This window comes from Podarcis liolepis, assembly GCF_965112155.1.
Source record: "Podarcis liolepis genome assembly, chromosome: 1".
In the NCBI taxonomy this organism is placed as follows: Eukaryota; Metazoa; Chordata; class Lepidosauria; order Squamata; family Lacertidae; genus Podarcis; species Podarcis liolepis.
In genome coordinates, this window is record NC_139554.1 from 76,496,270 (window position 1) to 76,516,847 (window position 20,578).

The 20,578-nt window shown below is 42.4% G+C and overlaps 1 protein-coding gene and 1 long non-coding RNA gene across 12 annotated transcripts in view; both read right to left on the reverse strand.

Moving 5' to 3' along the window:
- The window catches only part of TSPAN4 (tetraspanin 4), a 511,237-nt gene that overhangs the window by 94,146 nt on the left and 396,513 nt on the right, over nt 1-20,578 (reverse strand). Inside the window, exon 1 of one of the 11 annotated variants that reach the window (XM_083478922.1) lies at nt 15,622-15,649. The exons of the other annotated variants lie outside the window; for them this stretch is intronic. The gene's annotated coding sequence lies outside the window, so the exon portion shown is untranslated. Of the gene's footprint in view, nt 1-15,621; nt 15,650-20,578 lie in introns of those variants that run through there. 11 annotated transcript variants of the gene reach the window in all.
- On the reverse strand, nt 8,595-12,732 carry LOC310695948. Its single transcript, XR_014520365.1, has 2 exons — nt 9,916-12,732; nt 8,595-8,874 (listed from the first exon to the last, which is right to left on the reverse strand). It is a non-coding gene; the product is annotated as an uncharacterized lncRNA (long non-coding RNA).

A 20,578-nucleotide genomic window follows, 5' to 3' on the forward strand; every position in this document is an offset into this window, starting at 1 on the left:
ATAAAACTTTTTACATATATGTTTGTGTTTCACAGAAGGTTTAAGTCTCTCTCTCCCCCCCCCCCCCCCGTGTGTTACTTTACATGAGACCTTACACAGAGAGAATAAATGTTTTGGGGCAATAAATACATTATGAATCTCAATCTATAGTGCTACTTCATGACGTATGAAATGACCCTTAAGGCTAGGGTACACTGATGTATAGGGTTCTTCTTTTCTTTCCTACGGTGTATGCCTGAAGCTTTCTTGTCCCCCTCCACAGTGTACCTTCTGACTCACTGTAGCTTACTATGGCTAAGATGGTGCTGAGGGAGAGATTGGTAGATAAATGGCTTTGTTTTTTCCAACATGGGCGACCTTTGGATATGTTTCCATCCTCTGCACCTGTTCATAAGCTCACCCAGCCAAGTCCATCCTGTTTGATGGAACAGATGTGTACCTTCCACCACCAGACAATAGGGCACAGCACACTGCTCTGCACTTAAGCTCAAATGAAGAAAGCACATCCTGTACTCACTCTTTTAGGGCATTTTCACCCATTCTTATTTCATATATTCCAGAAGGAAGCCGCCAAAGCTGAGTCCTGCCATCTGTACAAAGCCTCCTTCAACCTGGTGCCCTCCAAATATTTTGGACAACAAATCTCATCACGTCTTGCACTTGTGGTCAAAAACATATGGAGGGCAACAGGTTGAGTAAGGCCAGCACAGAGGCACAATTTGGACAAGCCTTCCACTTGAATCGAGGGTACACACAGGATATCTGAGTCACTCATATCATTGTACACATGATGGGGAGGAACACACACCAAAAAAGGGCAACATTTGGCTTGATGAAGATACAAACCAACCCCTATGATTCTTTGAATGAGGCAGTTTCCATACATTCCTTGTGAAGGGAAGGAGATACCAAGAATGTATGGTAGTGGTTCTAAGAGTGTCAACACTCTATGAGGGAGATGGGGGTGAAGTGTAGAACATTAGCACTCAGGACCAGGACCACAAATGATACTCCTTGTGGGAGATAGGCAGCCAGTGAAGGCATTTTCCAGCATTTTCAGTACTGGTGCTCATTACCTGAATGGCATGGCATGACAGTTTAGCTTTGGTATGTCTAAAGCTCTCCACCCTCTTTGCCACACAGGTCAGTTTGTGTGGTTTGTTTTTGTTTTTTTAAATAATAATCCCCTGAAGCCAGATTTTGTGTGGAGCCTATAAACTCCACCCACAGTGAACATTTTAAAAGTCTCCAAAGCTCAAGTCTCATTCTGTAAGACTGCAAAGAACAAATTCATGACACCATGAACATATTGTGAGCAATAGATCTTCTACTGCAAACTGGAAGGCTGAAGCAACCAGCAGTTAAAATGGCTTTCTAAATAGAAAATCGCTTTACCTTAATTATCTCAGGGTTGCTGCTCTGGGGTGTTATTTTGGAACTTTATTTGCAATGCTCCTGTTTCTAAATATAATGCTCTTACATTGTTACTGCTCTGAAGTGGCTCAGATAGATATCTTGCATGGAGTTTCAGTACATGTTTGTTCCAAAGACCCTTACATTTTTAGTACATTATAAGAAATCAACACCATTATTCATACAATGGCAATTTTACTCTTTTTCTTTATTCTGCTTGGTGAGGATGAGATTAGCAGCTACGGAAAGGTACAGGTAGAGGTTTTTGTTTAGATGCATTGGGGTAACGCACACAATGAGATCTTCCTGAAAGGTTTATAGCATGGTGTTTACACTTGACTTGCACCTTACTATTCCAGCATATATAAGCCAGAAAGCTAGAGCTTTAGCTCTGTGACCTGATTCCAAGTTCTGCAAACTTCAATTCCTGATGGAGCCAACCCTGTTGCCAAAACTGTAAAGTCAGCATAGTAGTGGAAAGCACTGCAATGACAGGATGTTTACAGACCTGGATGGTCCAGAGGGTGAAAGCTTGAACAACGCCTTAACTAATCAGGAAGCATCCCTGCTGTATCAGAGCCCCAGACTTAAAAACAATTTGCTAAGGTATAACAAACGGGTTTCTGCATTTCAGCAAAGGTTCTGCAATATATTCTCTGGGACTGTCACGGGGCTTTTCAAAACAGCTCAAAAAGAGTGCCATATCTTTTTCAGAATGCCTCAATATTTATATTTTTACCTTTTGAGGATCTTCTCCTCTAACACTGTGCACAATATTAATACTGCACACAATATTAGAGAATAGTAACACCGCAGGTATTCATTCCTATTTTATGGATGCAGAAAAGAAGTTGAAAAAAGAGGGATCTGATAGCTGGCCAAGTGAAAGCTAGCCAAGTTAAAAATCTGATCTAGGAACCAGATTTCTTTTAGCTTTGGAGCAATCGTGCTGCCTTAAATCAATGTCCATGTAGTCCACACTTTAGGAATGCTTTATGGACTCCACAAGAATTAATAGCATCAGTTCAAAGAAATAAGCCAAACTTGGATTTGGAATTCTTAAGAGTGAAGATGATTTGCCCCCTATTTTCACATAAAACTAACTAAACAACATCTGATTAACTATTTGCTTTATTTTTTGGACTTCTAGTCCATCCTATTCCAGCCACTATGAAAGAAGTGGAATGCTTTATAAACAAAAAGGAGTTAATAGTGCAGTCTCCTCCCATGGTATTTTGACCTGAAGTTAGGGTGGCCAAAATCACCAAAAGAGAAGAACTGTTTCACCCAATAAAGGAGAGGGAGGACAAATGTGACACTGATTTGCACAAAATCTGCATATGCAAATTTTGAAATAACAACTATCAAGTAACAAGAAATACAGTGCATCGCTCCATATTGGGGAAAACTTTAAGACTGTGACACATGTGCCTGTTCAGTCTGAAGTCTAAGTGGCAAACTGTTGTTCGTCAGCCTCAAACCTCTGCTCTTCTCCCTTCTGATGGTTATCTTTAAACTAGACTTGGACTGGGCAGCCCTTCAAACAGAAGACTGTGTTTTGAGGGCTGTTCAAAGAGAGAACAAACCAGTGAAAAACAGGAGATATGTCCATTCTTGTTGGGGTATTGTATAACACTATATCATATAATGATATATCATATAACAGTTTTTAATAATAATACAGATAAGAATGGAACCCGAGAACATGCACAAACTGCAAGCTAAGATGCCAGAGGATGAACCTCATCGCCTGGGCAATCCTTAAATCTTAGCCTGCTGGAAAGTTGGCATGATTGCTCTGCTTCCACTATGGCATATGGAGTGGGCTGCTATTGTCAGGAGGAGGGCTCTGGGCTAGAAGGACCATTGGCCGGACCCAGGAAGTCTGTTCTCCTGCTATAGCAGACAGAGAAGTATAATGTGCAGATGGCAGCTTGGCTCTTATTATTTCCTCATATGATTGCCTGGCACTGCTGCTGGAGATCAAGAGTCGTATCCTGCATCAATTAAAGTCACTGGAGGATGCCTGGTAAGTTTTAGGATTCAGCCTTAGTTTATTGGCAGCCATGGAATGTTGGATAGCGCTCCTCTACTCTGATACCCCTTAGGATAGAGATTTTGCTTCATTTACAATTATGAAAATTAACTTTATGGAAGGAAGTTTATTTCCAATGTGAACAATAATAGCTGTTTACTTTCTTAGACTTTTCTTTCAGAAAAAATTAGAATTAATTTTTTGCTTGGCATTTTATGTCAGGCCAGCAATGTAAAGCACTTTAATACTTTCCTGAGCCTACAGCAAAGCAGTTATCAGTCTGTATCAGAAACAAAACAAGAGGCGACAATTTAATTAAGTGGCAACCAAAGAATTAAGAGATAATACTTATTAATGTGTGGCAAAAAGATCTCTTATGTGAGTGTGCTTCTCCCGGAAGACACAGTAAATAACATTTAGAGGAGAGGCCTGGGAAGACAAATACAACTCCTGCATGTAAACACTGTTTTACCATTTATATGCTTAAAGAGAAAAGAATACAGTATAAATCATATTCCTAGTAATAGTTTTAGGGGGCATCTCTTGATGTGCTATATAGATTCATAAAGGACCATCTGCTTCCTACAATACTATACTCTAAAGGGTACAGAACAAGAACCTCTGATTTCCTTTTGGCGCATAAGCTATTTTCAACTGAAATAAAAATAACACACGGGAAACTAGCATTAGCTTTACCTATTGCACCCATGGCATATCATTACCATCTGCTTAATGTTTGAATGGGAGGCCAATAGAGCTGGAAAAAAGAAACTAGGGAGCACCAGCAGAGCGGCTTTGCTCCTTTATGTTAACGCCTGAAATAGAATGGGAAAAGAGGATGGAGAGAAGGATCTAAACCAACTCCTTCACGGGGCTTTTGTGAACTCTTCAGGTGATGATCAGCAAGTGGCTAGTGCTCAGCTCGGGTGGTTGTTCTATGGGCAGCCAGTATCTGTTCCCAGTGTCCACCAAGAACTCATGGTGTAGATGAGCCTAGAGGAGGGAAGACTCACTTCCTTATCTCCATGACAATAGTGGTACCTCAGGTTACAAACACTTCGGGTTACAGACTCCGCTAACCCAGAAGTAGTGCCTCAAGTTAAGAACTTTGCCCCAGGATGAGAACAGAAATCGCGCAGTGGCGGCAACGGGAGGCCCCATTAGCTAAAGTGGTACTTCAGGTTAAGAACGGTTTCAGGTTAAGCACGGACCTCTGGAACGAATTAAGTTCGTAACCAGAGGTACCACTGTACAGTGGTAAATTGGGTTGCATACGCTTCAGGTTACATACGCTTCAGGTTACAGACTCCGCTAACCCAGAAATATTACCTCAGGTTAAGAACTTTGCTTCAGGTTGAGAACAGAAATCGTGCTTGGGCAGCGCAGCGCAGCAGTAGCAGGAGGCCCCATTCAGGTTAAGAACAGTTTCAGGTTAAGAACAGGCCTCCAGAATGAATTACCGTAAGTTCTTAACCCGAGGTACCACTGTATTGCAAAGTGATGGGGGGGGGGTCAGTTCTCCCTCAAAACAAATCAAATGCAAGTAAAACACAGACCAGGGCACCTGGCTAACTGTGGGAGCACAGAAATGTGCCCTTTTAGGGGTGGGCTTCAGGAGGTACGAAGAGGCTTCTTGGGGGTTGTATACAAGCCATAGGCTAGCCATCCCTGCTTTACAGCATCCAAACGCTTTCCATGTCCAAGGGAGACCAGAAAGCAGATAAAAAGTATCTTAAAAGGGGGGGAAATTAAGTAGACTTGTACACTCCGTGAAATATCTAGAGCGTTGAACTTGCTGTCTTGCTATTTTACTTCTACAACTGTATTATCCCCAAAGAGGTACCTACAACAGAGTTATGGGACATTTGAGAAGAAATGAAAACCGAGGGCAGGTCGCACCTCATAATTCAGCTCCATATGTCCCCTGGATACACGTGTAATTACATTAGGAAAACATTTTGGCCCAAAGAAAACAATTAGGGAAGCAATTTACTGTTTGCATTAAAGAAGGATGGCTTAATTCTTCAGATACACACCACAGTAAACATAAACTGGAACATTTCAGTGAGTCCATACTGGAAGTCCATACTGTATTTTTACGTTATGTGTGCAGAAGATGCTTTACGTCCTGAACGTAGCTTGGCAATCTACAGCCAATAAAGCACACTAATTAGATGAAGAGTCATAAATGCTTGACAATAATTCTAATCAGTGTTTTAATAGGATGCCACACTATGTGCTGCATATCTGCAAGAGGAACAAATAAACCCGGGAGACCTGGCCTGTGTGCATGTGTAGCAGCTGACCCACTTCCCCTCCTGCCAATTTTCAAACAGGCCTCTGCATATGCTGTTTTGGCACCTGCCTCAAGGGAAGAACTGGGCGCAGCACCTATAGGTAATCAAAATGTCCCACCCTGGTGGGATAAAGGAAGCCTCATGCAGGGTGCTTATGCTGTCTGATTTGGGTAGAACAGTTTTCGGTGCTTAAGCAACATTCACAATTTTTTGTTAATCAAGGAGGTAAAGATAGAGCCATATTAAAGGGGTCCTGTTCTTTTTCTCCAATAGAAATAATGAGTAATGAGGTGGAGATGGTTAAGGGAAGAGATGGAAGGATCTGTTAATCCCACCCCCCCATTCCCTTATTTTTACAATCTTAAATTCTCCATCTTTCTACAACAGATTGCCATTTTAAAAAGGGAACTCCTCATGAAAAGTTATCAGCATACTGGTGTGAATTTCTCCTAACACACACACAGTTTTGTACACATTATTGAGTAATATAACAATTTTTTTGCAAGGAATTTACCCTAATATAAAGCAGTTTGGCATGTTAGTATCACAATACTGCCATTTTTATGCACACTTTCCCCTTGCATATGCATTTTTGTACACATTGTGTGGCTGAATAATTGAATTGCGAAATTAGGAAAAGTGTGAATTTCAAAGAACAGTTACACTTCTGTTTGTATATGCTGTCCTTGCTTTAAAGGAAATATGTATCTAGAAGTGCAACAGTGTTTGTAACTACTCACACATACACACAGTAGGTTCACTTGCGCATAAATGCATATTCAGAGATCTATCCGGCTATAAGTAACTTTTCCCCCTGAAAAAATTTAAATTTGAAAGAATCAGCCAGAAGTTGTCCATGCCACCAGTGCTATATCAATGGACTGTGTGATAAATCAAAGTTGCCAAATTACTGTGCTATCCTCACTAAATTTGTCAGCAAAGTTCAGTTGGTGTAGGATGTATCATGGGACCCAACCCATTACAAAAAGAAAGGCCCATAGGACTAAATATAGCTAACATATTTCCCCTAAATAATCTTGATTACCAAATCTCTTAATGCCCAAATCTGTCATAGCCTGACTGGCATGAAATAGCACTTATGTTTAGTTTTATGTCAATATTGTTATGAATAGAAATTATTAGACAGGCATAAAGAAAGCAATATGCCATTAAAAAGGGAGCAAAGTGTACAGAAATTTCGCCATTTAGGTCACTTATCCAAGTGATAAATCTCCAAAACTGCCTCTTTTCATCATTACTGAATGGAAATATTTGGTACCACTTCCCCTTCTCCCCCATCTAAAAGGGAGTATAAAAAGAGCCAGGAGCAATGGGCAATTGGACAGAAAGGCCATCTGGGTATAAAGCAAGGATATCTGATATGAGTCCTTGCACCCCCTTCTGCTCCTTTAAACATCACAGCAGCTAATGAGCCTGATTACCAGTGACCCCCTCCTGCCCAGACCCTTGCTCTCAGTCTTTTCCTTATGGATTTGATAGATGTGGTTCTCTCAGGAGATGTCTATGAGCCAATTTGTACAGTGGCCTTACAGCCCCATTACACAGATCGGATAAACGCACAGATCTGTCAGCCTGGCTCCGGTCCCGACACTCTCGCAAAGCACTGCCAAATGACTTACAAAACTGCTGTGTCCTTTCCCTCCTGCCGCACTTCACCCCCGCATGGTGCTCAAACTGGTTTTCTGTTTCCTGCTGCCAAATCGCTTTTGAAAGCCCCCCTAGGGGCCTGGAGGAGGAGCCACACACCACTCGTTTCCCAGCACCACGGCCTGTTATTGCTTCCCAGTGAAAAATAAGAGCTCGAGCCCTGTGTAAATTGTTAATATCGCTTTCTTTTGCTCATAAAGAGGCACGGCCGATGCCCGACTGCTGTGCCTCGTGCATAATTCATGGCGTGCCTTAATGTGCAGAGCTCTCCTCTGCAGTCCATTTCCCAACATAAAATTTAGCCATAAAAAGCAGGTTCCTTGTGAAACATGAATGTGGCACCTGAATTTTAAGGAGGCCATGGGCTGCTTTAATTTCTCGTAATGGAAGCTTGCGGAGTGTCAGAAAGCAGTTGGCCCAGGATGGAGAAGAAGGGCAGAGCAAAAGATGAGCCACATCTTGGCACTTTGAGGAATGCAGTGCTGCCTTTTCATTTATTAAGGCCTTCCCAATCTCAAGGATTACTCCAAATAAGATCCTGCCTTTACCAGCTAAGGACCTGGACTGAAACCATTCAGGCTTCATCTACCTGCAGGGCTCAGCTGTATTCAAACACCCTTCCCTTGCACCGCCATAGACAGCCAAATCCAAACAAATGCCAGCATATATTTGGTTGGAAAAATAAGAAGACCCAGCTGTCATTATCTGCATTGCTGTGATTGCCCAGAAAAGTTGCTCGAGCTCCCAGTCAGTACCAGCTTCTGCAGCCCGAAACCAGTGATCTCTGCAACCACTCCAAACATGTTGGTGTCGTGGATATTGTTGGAACAAACATATTGGGGTTGCAAATGTTTTTGTGATTCAATAGATCCTTTGTGCCCTTCTAATAAGCTGCCTTTCATTTAAGTCATATTGAACACAGATGGGTGGTGCTGGAATTACCATATTTTTCGCTCTATAACACGCACCCGACCATAACACGCACATAGTTTTTAGAGGAGGAAAATCCGTAGGCATGCCACCCGTAGGCATTCCCTCCATAACACGCACAGACATTTCTCCTTACTTTCTAGGAGGAAAAAAGTGAGTGTTATGGTGCAAAAAATACGGTACTTCTTTCACCATTTTGTATTACTGGAAATATTCCCGAAATGAGTCATTTCCCACTACTGATCCCCCTCTCAAATGTACAACGTATATTTTATTCACAGGGATAATAACATTGACAACTAATTTTAAACATAAATTCAGGCCGCTTTTAAAGTATTTTGCTAAATAAATATATAGGCTCTAAGAGCAAAAGGGGGTAGGAAATGGGGGGGAATGAGATATACGGTAGGGGAGAACATCAGAAGTGGGATAAATTAAAGCTGGAGCAGTTTAAAAGGTTGGAAGCTCTCCAATATTCTGCAAGAAAGTCAGATGCAACAAGGGCATTCCAATGTTATGTCCCAACAGGGGCTGAAAGGAAAAGAGAAATGGTCACAAAGAAAATAAAATCTGTATTTCGTTTATTATTATGTGGGCACTTAAACTGTCAATCGGAATTGGCTTTCTGCCTTCACAAATTAAAATGGCACAACTTTTTAAAAATATATATAACAAAAGTGCTCTCTTCTGTCTCCAGAGATCTATCAAACATTTGCACTCCTTTAAAGGTACAACAGATCAGAAGGTGAGTGGGTCGCTGAAGAAGACAAGTTAATTTAGCTGCACCCCCCCCTTCCCAGTAAGGCCCTGAAATGTCCATTTCAAGATAAATATGAACAGAAAGTGACTTGCGAAGTTTCTACAGGCAATTGTTCACTTTTGCGGGAGGGTCGGGGAGAATTCTAGGAATTATTTCTTAGGCCTCCTGGGATGCCCACCCAAGCGACAGGAATGCCTGAGGAGAAAAGGCCTAAAAGGTGAGTTGTATAGCTGAATGGGAGGGCAATTTTGGCAGAGCCAGTGTGGTGTAGTGGTTAGAGGGCCAGACTAGGACTGGGGAGACCAGGGTTCGAATCCCTCCACTCGGCCGTGAAGCTCACTAGGTGACCTTGGACCAGTCACTGCCTTCTCTACCTCACAGGGTTGCTGTGGGGATTCGGTGAGGAGGGGCAGAACCATGTATGCCAACTTGAGCTCTATGGAGGAAAGATGGGATATGAATGCAATAAATAAGTAATGATAATAATAGTAAGTCTTAGCCCCAGCTTCCTTTCCCAGCTAGCATGAATACACCCTTCTCTCTCACACACCATCTCTTAATCTTCCTCCTTTCCAGCCTTCAGGATCACCGCTTCTGTCTAGTGCCTCATATGCACCCTGACCTCTTTTCCTTATTCCTATCCCAGCCCTACCTGGGGGTCAAGCCTGCAGCCTTCTGCACGCCAAACACTGAGCTCTGCCTCTTCCCTACAACTCCTACTGCACGCAGCTCTGCCTTTTAGTGTTCATGGAAGAAAAGGAAAATAGCAAAAGTGACCTAATGAATTGTCAAATAATCACAAGACCACTCACCAGAAGCATTTACAGCTCTTTCCCCATTTTGTTTCACGAGGGTTACAGCAGCCCAGCTGGCTCCTGAGTTTTAATGCAAGGATTAGATGAGCAAAGATTCCCGATGTTGCAATGCATTAAAGGGCAGAAGTTATTTTACACTAGTCCTTCATTATTGAAGTTTCTGTCATTGAATTTATAATTCAAAGACGATCCTGCTCTCATCTGCTTTAGTGAAGCTTGCAAAAGACTCTGTATCATTAATTTTAAAATTCACACAATGTATCTAATACTGTTAGCAGTGTGTGCCAATAAATGTCCTTAGACAACCTTGGGTTTCCTCCCCTCAAAACGGATTGCACAGATATCTTTCACAGCATACAGTGGTACCTCGGGTTAAGTACTTAATTCGTTCCAGAGGTCTGTACTTAACCTGAAACTGTTCTTAACCTGAAGCACCACTTTAGCTAATGGGGCCTCCTGCTGCCGCCGCGCCACCGGAGCATGATTTCTGTTCTCATCCTGAAGCAAAGTTCTTAACCTGAAGCACTATTTCTGGGTTAGCGGAGTCTGTAACCTGAAGCGTATGTAACCTGAAGCGTATGTAACCAGAGGTATCACTGTACTGTAGCGTAAAATACTCCACTCATTAGGCAATTTCCCCTCAATAGCATATACATGTGGTAGAAAGTCAAATCTCTTTTTCACCTATAGTGGTTCCTATACTGGTATACTAGTAGTTTAGGGGAGTGGGTGGCTCAGTGGTTTAGACCTCTTGGGCTTGCTGATCAGAAGGTTGGCGGTTTGGATCAGTGTGATGGGGTGAGCTCCCATTGCTCTGTCCCAGCTTCTGCCAACCTAGCAATTTGAAAGCTGCCCACCAGTGCAAGTAGATAAATAGGTACTGATGCGGTGGGAAGGTAAACGGCATTTCCGTGCACTCTGGCTTCTGTCATGGTCCTCTGTGTACCAGTAGTGATTTAGTCATGCTGGCCACATGACCTAGAAGCTGTCTGTGGACAAACACTGGCTCCCTCGGCCTGAAAAGTGAGAAGAACGCCGCACCTCATAGTAACCTTTGACTGGACTTAACAGTCCAGGGGTCCTTTACCTTACCTTTTATCTAGTTTAGGAGAGTTTGAAGACTTCCCAAGGGTTATATAAGAAAAATTATAAGACCTACCCACCTATCCCACACTATCTAGAAACAGCTCTGGGAGACCAGAAGGGAGGTTTTTGCCCTAAAAGTTCTACCAAACATGCACATTTCACTCCTCTTCAAAACACAAAACAAAACACCAAATTTGATGGGAGGCTACAGCAGGAATGGATTTGGCTGGCGTACATTTATCATGGTAGGCATTGCATTATGGCGCTGCATCCTGGGGTTTTAATTCGCCACACTGAGATCAGTGTTGCTTGTACTTAAAAGAAAAAACCTCACACAAAACTATTAGGAAAATTGCACAGAACATTCACCCCAGTCTGTGAATTACATGGGGGAAAACAAGCTTGCCTTGTACACAATCACCTTTTTGTTCCAGGTGGAATATAGACCAAGGCAGCAGGGAGGGACAAAGGGAGAACACGAGCTTAGCTGAGCCTGCACATGGCAGTGACAATGTCAGATTGCCATCCCCACACAGCTCTGAAAGTTTTGAAATATTAACAGGAACATTTGCACCCATCCCTTCTACAATGTGGTGCAATTTGGACAATGCAAGAAGAACTTTCTGTTGTGGCTATGCCAATTTGAAGCATTTGCCAGGTTTAGACAAACTGCAGCCTGTTAACCACACGTGACTCCCAGTTAGTTACTTTTTAAAATAAAAATTAAGTGGAATTAAATAAACTTTTGTTTATTTAAACCTTTTTATATTTAATCAGTAATGGGAAGGAAGACATGCCGAGAATAGGGAGAAGAAAACTATATGTTGCTGGTATCTGACCTAGGAAATTGGGCAACATTGTGCAGATTGATAGAAACATACACAAGTTGAAAGGCACCTTGGAGGTCATGTAGACCAACCCACTTCTCAATGCAGGTTGGGCAGTGCAAGATGCAATTAAAGTGCCCCTGACAGATGGCTGACTGTACCTTCATTGAAGGATAGTCCATACTCCCAAAGCAGCAGGTACAGAAGAGAGCACAATTCAATGGCCGGCTCTATCAAACTTCAACTCTAATGATCAATGGTAAATCTACAGTGTAGAATAACCCAAAACATGATATGTTCAACCAGATCCAAAAATCCCCACAAATTCCATATAATCAGAATGTGCTCAACTTTGAGGAATTGCTATGCACCAGTAGTGTAGCTTGGGTGGGGGGGGGCAACTGGGTGCTTGCCCCAGGGGCAAAAACGTTAAGGGCACAAGTTGGGCAAGGGATGCTTCCCTGCCTCCAAACCTCAGCTACTGCTGGAGCTGCTTTCGGTTAAATACACTGAAGTTTCCAAACTGAAATTGAGAAGGCTGTTCTTTGAGGAGCTCCTGCACATTCCAGCTGCAGAAGGCAGCCCAAGAGTGTTCCTGCTTCACGTTCGATTGCATGGTGTTGCTGGGAAACATTCCTACTCCCGAGCTGGACATTGTAGTTTTGGTACCTCACCTCCCAGCTGAAAAGGTGGGCAAGCTGGAAGGGCTCTTTTGCAAAACCTGCTTGCCGAGGGAGGTGGCGGCATGACAGCTGTTCCCCCAGAAAGGTATCTTTCCTGCAGATGGGCTACGGTGTAGAAACAAACTGGGAGGCAGAGCTGGGCCCCACCTGCATGTTGGTTGCAACTCATGGCTCACATCTGCCTCCCTGCCGAGCGCAGGATGAGGAGGCTTCCTGGAGGCACAGCCCTGATTCCCCTCTTCCCAGCAAAGGAGGTGGCTCCATGCTGTCGGCAGCTGCTCTCTCACACTCCTTAGCAAGAGGCAGAAGGAGGAGACCACCCAGGGTGCCTCCTGTGAGTGCCCTGAGGCCACTACCCACAGCCTGAGAGCCTCGGGTTTGGGGGGGTGCAATCCTGGCAACCCATGCTATACCACTGCTGTGCACCTAAATCCCCAATTGTGTGCACAGTGCATTTCCTTGGTACTGAAGTCACTGAGGCAGCTACTGCTAGCACAAAGCTTACGTATGCACCAAAGATCACACATGTGTCACAAAGCTGTTGGGTCAGAGATATTAAGCTGTTTGGTTTTTTTTAAAAAAGATGCTTCTTAAAAGCTATTCTGCTTCCTTATTCGGAAATGAATTATCATTTGCTCAATTACATTTATGCAAACACTAATTTCCAGGAGCCAAGACACTATTTAGTGACAAGGAACTCTGTAGTGAGAATGAAATATGTCAGAGATGGCTGCCAAGAGGGACATGGTAATATATTGTATGCTAGCCATTTTATGATTCCCACTTCTGTTGCTCCTCTCTCTCTCTCTTGCTCCCTCATTTTGAATAAGCTTTAAAGGTTATTTTGGTACGAAGTGCATGCCTAGAGTTTCTGTGCAATTAAAATCTGCTTTAGTGACAGTTAAAAGGTAGTGTTCTTTTTCCCCATTGCATCACATTCCATTGAGATAGAAAGAAAAAAATCCTACAATTTGCAACTCTTGGAAGGCATATAAAGATAATGCCTCCACCATTCTCAGAGGGTCAAATTAGCAGCTGAGTAAAGACTTTCCCCATAGTTAGAGCAACAACTCTCCTATATACGCAAAAGAAATACTGTTTTCAAGCACCTAAGGAGAAAAGGGTTATTTAGTCGGTCAAACCCAATTTGTAAGTAAAGATACAACAGAGGTTCACATACACTTCTGTTTGGGGGCTTCTAAAAGTAGAGTTAAAAGTTCTCAATAGTCTTACATCTCACTACTTTATTCTAGTTTCCAGTTACAGGGTTTCACCATTTTACTCTAGTTTCTTGTTCTCTCCCCCTCCTGTGTATTCTGCATCAGAGCATAATTTGATGCGGCAAATGTGTTAGCTGTATCACATGAGTTTCACGATAACCTGTGGCTAGGGTAACAGAGAAAACTGGCTGGATTATGGGAGAAATGGAACTTATTTTCACAATTTAGTTTTTAAAAGATTTTTTAAATTTCCTATTCTGAAGTAAGTAAAGCTTTCTATGATTGCTCAACAAATCTGTTCAATATTAACAGATGTTCATATTTAATCACTCTGAAAGCATAGCTATATTACGGTTACTCAAAATACTTGCAAAATCTCTGCATCAGCCATAATAGGGCATTTTAGCTACCGTAAATTTCGCTCCAAAACACGCACTTTTTTGCTCCGAGAAAGTAAGGGAAAATGCCTGTGCGTGTTAAGGAGCGAATGCACGGATCAGAGCCATGGCTGCCGTCAGTCAGGCAAAGCGGGAGCCACTTACACGCTCTACGAGGCTCTCACTTTGCTTTCTTTAAAGCGACCTGGAGCCAGGAAGGAGGGAGGGAAGGAGAGCCATAGCAGCAAAGCCGGCAGCAGCCGCTTACACGGGAGGGAGAGACGCTAGCAAAGGTCTGCGCGCTCTCTAAACAGAGCAATGAGGCTGCAGAGAGACGGCAGGAAAGATAAAATTTAAGCAACCAGCAGCAAAATAAAACCAACCTCGAGCTCTGAGCCAGCGCAGTGAAAACCAGGAAGTAAAAAAAAAGGCTGGGGAGGGCATGAGGGAGAGGGGAAAACTTCGCAAATCCCCCGCGTCTCAGCTGATCGGCTGGGATGGAGCAGCTTGTTTTCAGGCAGGATAGATTTGAGCAATGTCTGGGTCCTAGTGCCCCTACCGCTTTTTTGTGCTCCATTCTATGGCGAATCCCCTGCAATCCAAGTCCTCCTCACTTGCTCAAATCTATTCTGCCTCAAAACAAGGAGCGGAAGGAAAAGGCTGCAAACTGTTAAATGGAAAAAAAACCCAGGCACAGGGCAAATACCTTAAGTATACCTTTAAAGCAACAGTGCTCTTTCCCTCCCTCCTCCCCGCGGAAAAGCTCCTTGTCCCTTGAGTTCTTTTCCTTCCCTCCCCACTTAAAACGTGGTTACAAAGCATGGATCCACATGGATCCTCAGGATTTTTGCATTGGGCTACCCCAAACTCACTGTCAGATCACATGTCTGTGGCCACAGCATGAACCATAAAAATCATACATCCACTGTTTCATTTAGAATATTTTTTCCTCGTTTTCCTCCTCTAAAAACTACATGCGTGTTATGGTCAGATGCGTGTTATAGAGCGAAAAATACGGTAATTGTTCCTGAATGTGTGTTGAGAAGGTCATCACTTCTCTTTAACTTTTTAACAGAATTAAGTTTCCAGTAAAAAGTAAGCGGAAGATAAAGGGACCCCTGACCGTTAGGTCCAGTTGCAGATGACTCTGGGGTTGTGGCACTCATCTCACTTTATTGGCCGAGGGATCCAATGTACAGCTTCCGGGTCATGTGGCCAGCATGACTAAGCCACTTCTGGCGAACCAGAGAAGCACCGAAATTCCGTTTACCTTCCCGCTGGAGCAGTACCTATTTATCTACTTGCACTTCATACTTTCGAACTGCTAGGTTGGCAGGAGAAAGGCCCGATCAACAGGAGCTCACCCCGTTGTGGGGATTCGAACCACCGATCTTCTGATCGGCAAGCCCTAGGCTCTGTGGTTTAGACCACAGTGTAAGATGTACCTGAGTTAATAAAGACAGAAAGGCAGTATCAGATTATCTTAACAAGATTCTTATGATTCACTTACTGTGTTCCCTGGGCCGATGGAAGAGTGAAGCTATTGTTGATGACACCGTGAAAGTTCAGTTTGCCCATAAGGAATTGTGATGTCATTCCACTTTGAAAGGGATTCTTCCCATGATGAAGGGGTAAGGTGGTGTCCAACTTAGTGCTTTATTGATCACTGTATTGACACACCCTGCTGATGACTGCCTGCTACTCTGGGAGGCACATCTGTTTTGCTTTTAGCCATATGGATTTGGTAACTTTGATCTGTGACTTAAAGTACAAATCAAAGTATACCAAATGGAAGAAACATCAAGCAGGAGAGCACCTGGCTCCTCACACATTAGCAGATCTCTAGCCCCAAAAGAAAGAGAGTAGAAAGCACAGCATATAGTCAACTGCTATAGTCAACTGATGCTGTGCCAAAATCTATCTTTAACTTTCTCAAAAGTGTTCTTCCTCTGCAAAGGATGCCTTCATTTTTCTGCCTCATTTCCAGGGCACTTAAAAATGTCAACATTGCAGGGGAGGCGATCTTAATTTTTCATTGTGAGATGGCCAAGGGTGGGGGTGGGGGTGAGTGTGTGTGTATGTGTTTCTTTTCAGTAAACATTTATCCCAGCATTCTGTAACCTCCCAGGCTGCCCACCTTTCCTGATCTGAAAAAGCCCTATGGAAGAAGCTAACTCGTTATGCCTTGTCTTCCTCTGGACTTCAGTTAAGGAGCAGGCACCTAGGAAGGCTGCAGAGTGCAGACCACCAATGAGACCAACTGTAGAATGAAAGGGCATTTTGGCCACCTCAAAAGTAAGGCAAGATTGACAAGACCACAAGCATGAGAATTTCACCAAAAGTTTCTCTCCCCCTTGATAAATTTTAATGTAATTCCCCCCCCCTCAATAAATTGACATAGAATGGCTGGGGGAAATGCAGGAGAAAATGTTGGCACAGCACTGCTTCATGCTAAACAGCACAAGGTTCCTCTCTATTTAGCTCCTTGGGCATTAGAAGAGTTCTGCAGCCCCAGAGGACACCCAGCAAAAGGTGATGCCTATGGAAACTGTTGCTCTGGGGACACGCAAGTGTATGTGAACAGTAGTTTGTAGCCAGGAGGGGCAATGGTGTGAGTTTTCTTTAATCAATTACTAAACAATAGGAAAGGAACAATTATACTGGAGAGGAACAGGGTGCAGTAGATCTATTACTCGTAGTGAGTCTAAGGTATAAGAAACTGGGTATGTAGACAGTAGTTAAAAGTAGTTGACGATCTGATAAGATCTGGTAGTCAAAAAAGCAGGATGTAAATCAAATAAATAATGAATGTAAACATAACAAATAATAAAATAATTCAAATGTTATGACCTATCTAGAATGAGACCCATTTGAATTTCAAAATCAGCATCCACATTTCGTTTGGTTCCAGGGTGGGCTGGGGAAAGCAAATTAGAAAGGATAATATGCCTTCAAAAGTATCAGGGATCAATCCACTGTCAAAAAACAATTGCAGTTCAGCAAGGACACCAAAGCTTTAGAATCTCAAACTGGACATTCTAAACAAAACACTTCTCAGTGTAATTTCAGCACATACATTTCTATGGCATTCCATCTACTTATACTTCCTTTCAAGACATGTAATTTGAAACCCACTTCACTGTATGAGTTTACTTTCAACTTCAATTATATTGCTCTGTAATTCTATCAAGTGTTATTCATACAACCCCCATTACAAAACAACCTATAAACTGCAAAATTGCTTTCCCTGGAGTGGGCTGGTTGCTTTCAGCAGTGCTACTTTAAGGTAAGTGACTTCTGAATTATTTCCACAGATTCTCATTGCCTGACAATTTGTACTATTTTCACAATTATGTGAGATGGGGACTGGCTATCATCCCTATTTTACAGATGGAGAACTGGACCTCTGACTAAAGGTCACACTACAGTTCTGTTGTACAACACAGCATTAAAACTGGAAGACCTATATCTTCAGCCATCATCATAAATACTTGAATGTCTTTTCTCAATTTACATAGAAGTAAAGGGAGGCTTGTGTGCATTCTATGCCAAATTAAGAAAACAGCAAGTAAAATTTATTTTCCAAACATAAAAGTTTGCTTTTCTGAGATGAAGGAAAGGCAGTATTAAGGAAACCAGGGAACAAAGACTGCAGAGGATAAAAAGAAATGAGTGTAGTAATATTTTCTGGGTGTATAAGGAAAGAGGTGGAATGAGAGAACCAGAGATTTGGAACAGACACACTTATCTTCCTGCAGGGTAGGTTCAAGCATGGTCTTTTAGCCAGCAGCTCCAATGAATTGACTTCACCCCCAAAGGCGCACTCCTCCATTGTCTCCCAAGACAGATGGATGTCAACAACTGTGCATCAAGTAGCCAGTCAGCACTCTAGTGGCAGCGTTTTGCACTAGATGCAATTTCTGCATAGTCTTCAAGGGCAGCCTTAGATAGAGTGCACTGCATTAGCTGAGACGGGAGATAATCAGAGCAGGCGAAATTGTGGTCAGGCTGCCTTGTTCCAGGAATGGCTGTAGCTGGCAAACTAGCCGTAGCTGGAAAAGGGCATTTCTTGCCACTGACGCCACTTGGACCTCAAATGATAAAGGTGGGTGAAGGAGCAGTCCCAGCCAACAAACCTGGTTTCTTATTGACACATTTGAAACAGAGCTGGTGTAGCAACTTTGCAACTTTTTCGAGTAACTAATCATGAACAAAACAGTGGCTACTTTTGAAATGCATAAGGCTATCTTGATAGAAATATTAAGATTGATCCTCTTGATTCACACACCATTGGCTTTGCCACTGGAGTTCATTTTCTAAGTCTAGTGCCAACTGAAATATTGATCAAAACATAATTTCATGACAGCCGTCTTGGATTCCAATACACTAGCAGCTTACACTACTTGCCAGATTGATAACATGACTTTTTAGATGCATGTAGACCACCTCTAACTGAAGTACACATTTACTGCTCCTGGCGATGAATTAATTGATTTATGTATTCTGTGCAAACACACACCATATAATATTCAAGGCAGCTTCTGTATAATGTGAAATTTAAGAGACTATTCCAATCACTTTTTACCCTACTATTGGTTTAACCATGCCAGTTCTATTAGCAACTTCACATCCAACCATAATTTTGCATTTTGGTTGCTGACATTTATCTTTGTCATGTTGTATATTTCTGGGTAAATGGAACAATCTATAAGCCTTCCTACAGTTGTTTTAAGACAAGTGTTGCTCCAGTCAATTTCCTCAGTTAAGTATCATCTTTCTACCTCCATTATGCATGCAAAGCCACTCTGCCTTTGCAAAGCTGCTCAGAGCCTTCTGCGTTATTTTAATTATTTTTGCTTTAGGGGGAAGAACATTGACTTGAAAATATGATAAGAACCCATTGCACACTTCATTTCAGCCATCTATGGAGCTATTAAGGACATTATGTTTCCATTTTCATAGGACAGAGCCCTATATTTTAAGCACAATGCAATAGCGGATTGTTAATCAAGGGTATATCAAAACTGGATTGCAGTTTTTATTAAAGAAGGATATCAAAACTATTGCAACCTGATTATGGTATCATGGTGTTTTGTTTTTAAAGGGTTGTTTCCTAATGTGCTGGAAGCTGCAAGTATAGGTTGTGATGGCCGCATTGCCTAGCCTACTGAATTAAGTAGCATGGTTCCACGTAACTTCACATAACTGCAATGCAACCATTTCATTCAACGCACACTTTTAAAGTGGATGCAGAGCACGATCCAACAAGTATGCTCCAAAATATTCTCAATGTCACATTGATTGATGACCTAATGCTGTTCTCATTCTCTATACTGCTAGCTAAACTATAGTCCTACTGGGCTTAAATATTCAGTATGTCACAAAGGAGTAACAAGACACAACATGAGAAAACCCACATGTTTGATTTTTTAATGGAGGTAAGAATTAATTCTATTATTCTATCCTATGCCTGTGAATCATCATCAGATGAAATAAGTTACACACCAAATAATATGGGTATCTGGCTATAAAGACCAGCTGCAGCTGTGGGTGAGTGCCAGCCGAGCTTCCCTTCTTAGCTGGCACTTTCTACCTACTCTCTCTTGTCTCATGGAAACCTTACGTCTAAGTCGACTGCCTCTTCTTAGCTCAAGGCCCTGCACCCTTCCCTCCTGTTCCATTCATTCCTGCACCTCACTCAGGACTTATCTGCACTCACCTTTCCTCCACTCTTTCCATGCAGACATCCAGGCTTTAACATTCCATTACCATGTGTTTGTATGTGTGTTTGTCCTGTGGTCACCCGCTCTTTAAAGCTCAATCAGAGCAAACAGCAATCCGCGGAAAACACAGGGAAAGTGTGGGGCAGAAAGCAACAACACATGCTCAGACAGGGAGCATGGAAAGAGTGGGGCAGAAAGTAAATGTGGATAAGCCCAGTCTGTTGTCCTCCTAGACAGTAGCAGTGCTGACTGTTGCCAGATTTGTAATGCCGTTTTGCCTAAATAATTTACAATAAGGTTGTGGTTTATGTCTATTAAGTCACAATGAAAATAGAATGCAACTGTTATTTGCAATTGCCTGAATTTGCATCAAAACCTTGTGAACAGTTTATTTCAACTCTAGAAACTTTTTAATGCGTCTCAAGACAGTGTCAAGGAAAAGACTCGGGCTTATAAATAAAATATTGCGCTACAAAACGTCTGCGGCAGAATGCTTGTCAAAACTCTCCTTCAGGTCATTGTATAATTATAATCCTTCATCATAAATGGCAGCCCTCAACTCCTTTTACAAAGCGTTTGCTAGTCTAACCCCATTCTATCCTCTAGACTTCAGGAGTGATGGCCAACTGGAGACCCCAAGGCTAAATCTGGCACCTGAAGCAACTGCATCTGGCCTACAGTGGCTCTACTGAATTTCAATCAAGGTTAAATTAACAAAAGAAAAGTACAAGAGTTTCACTTATA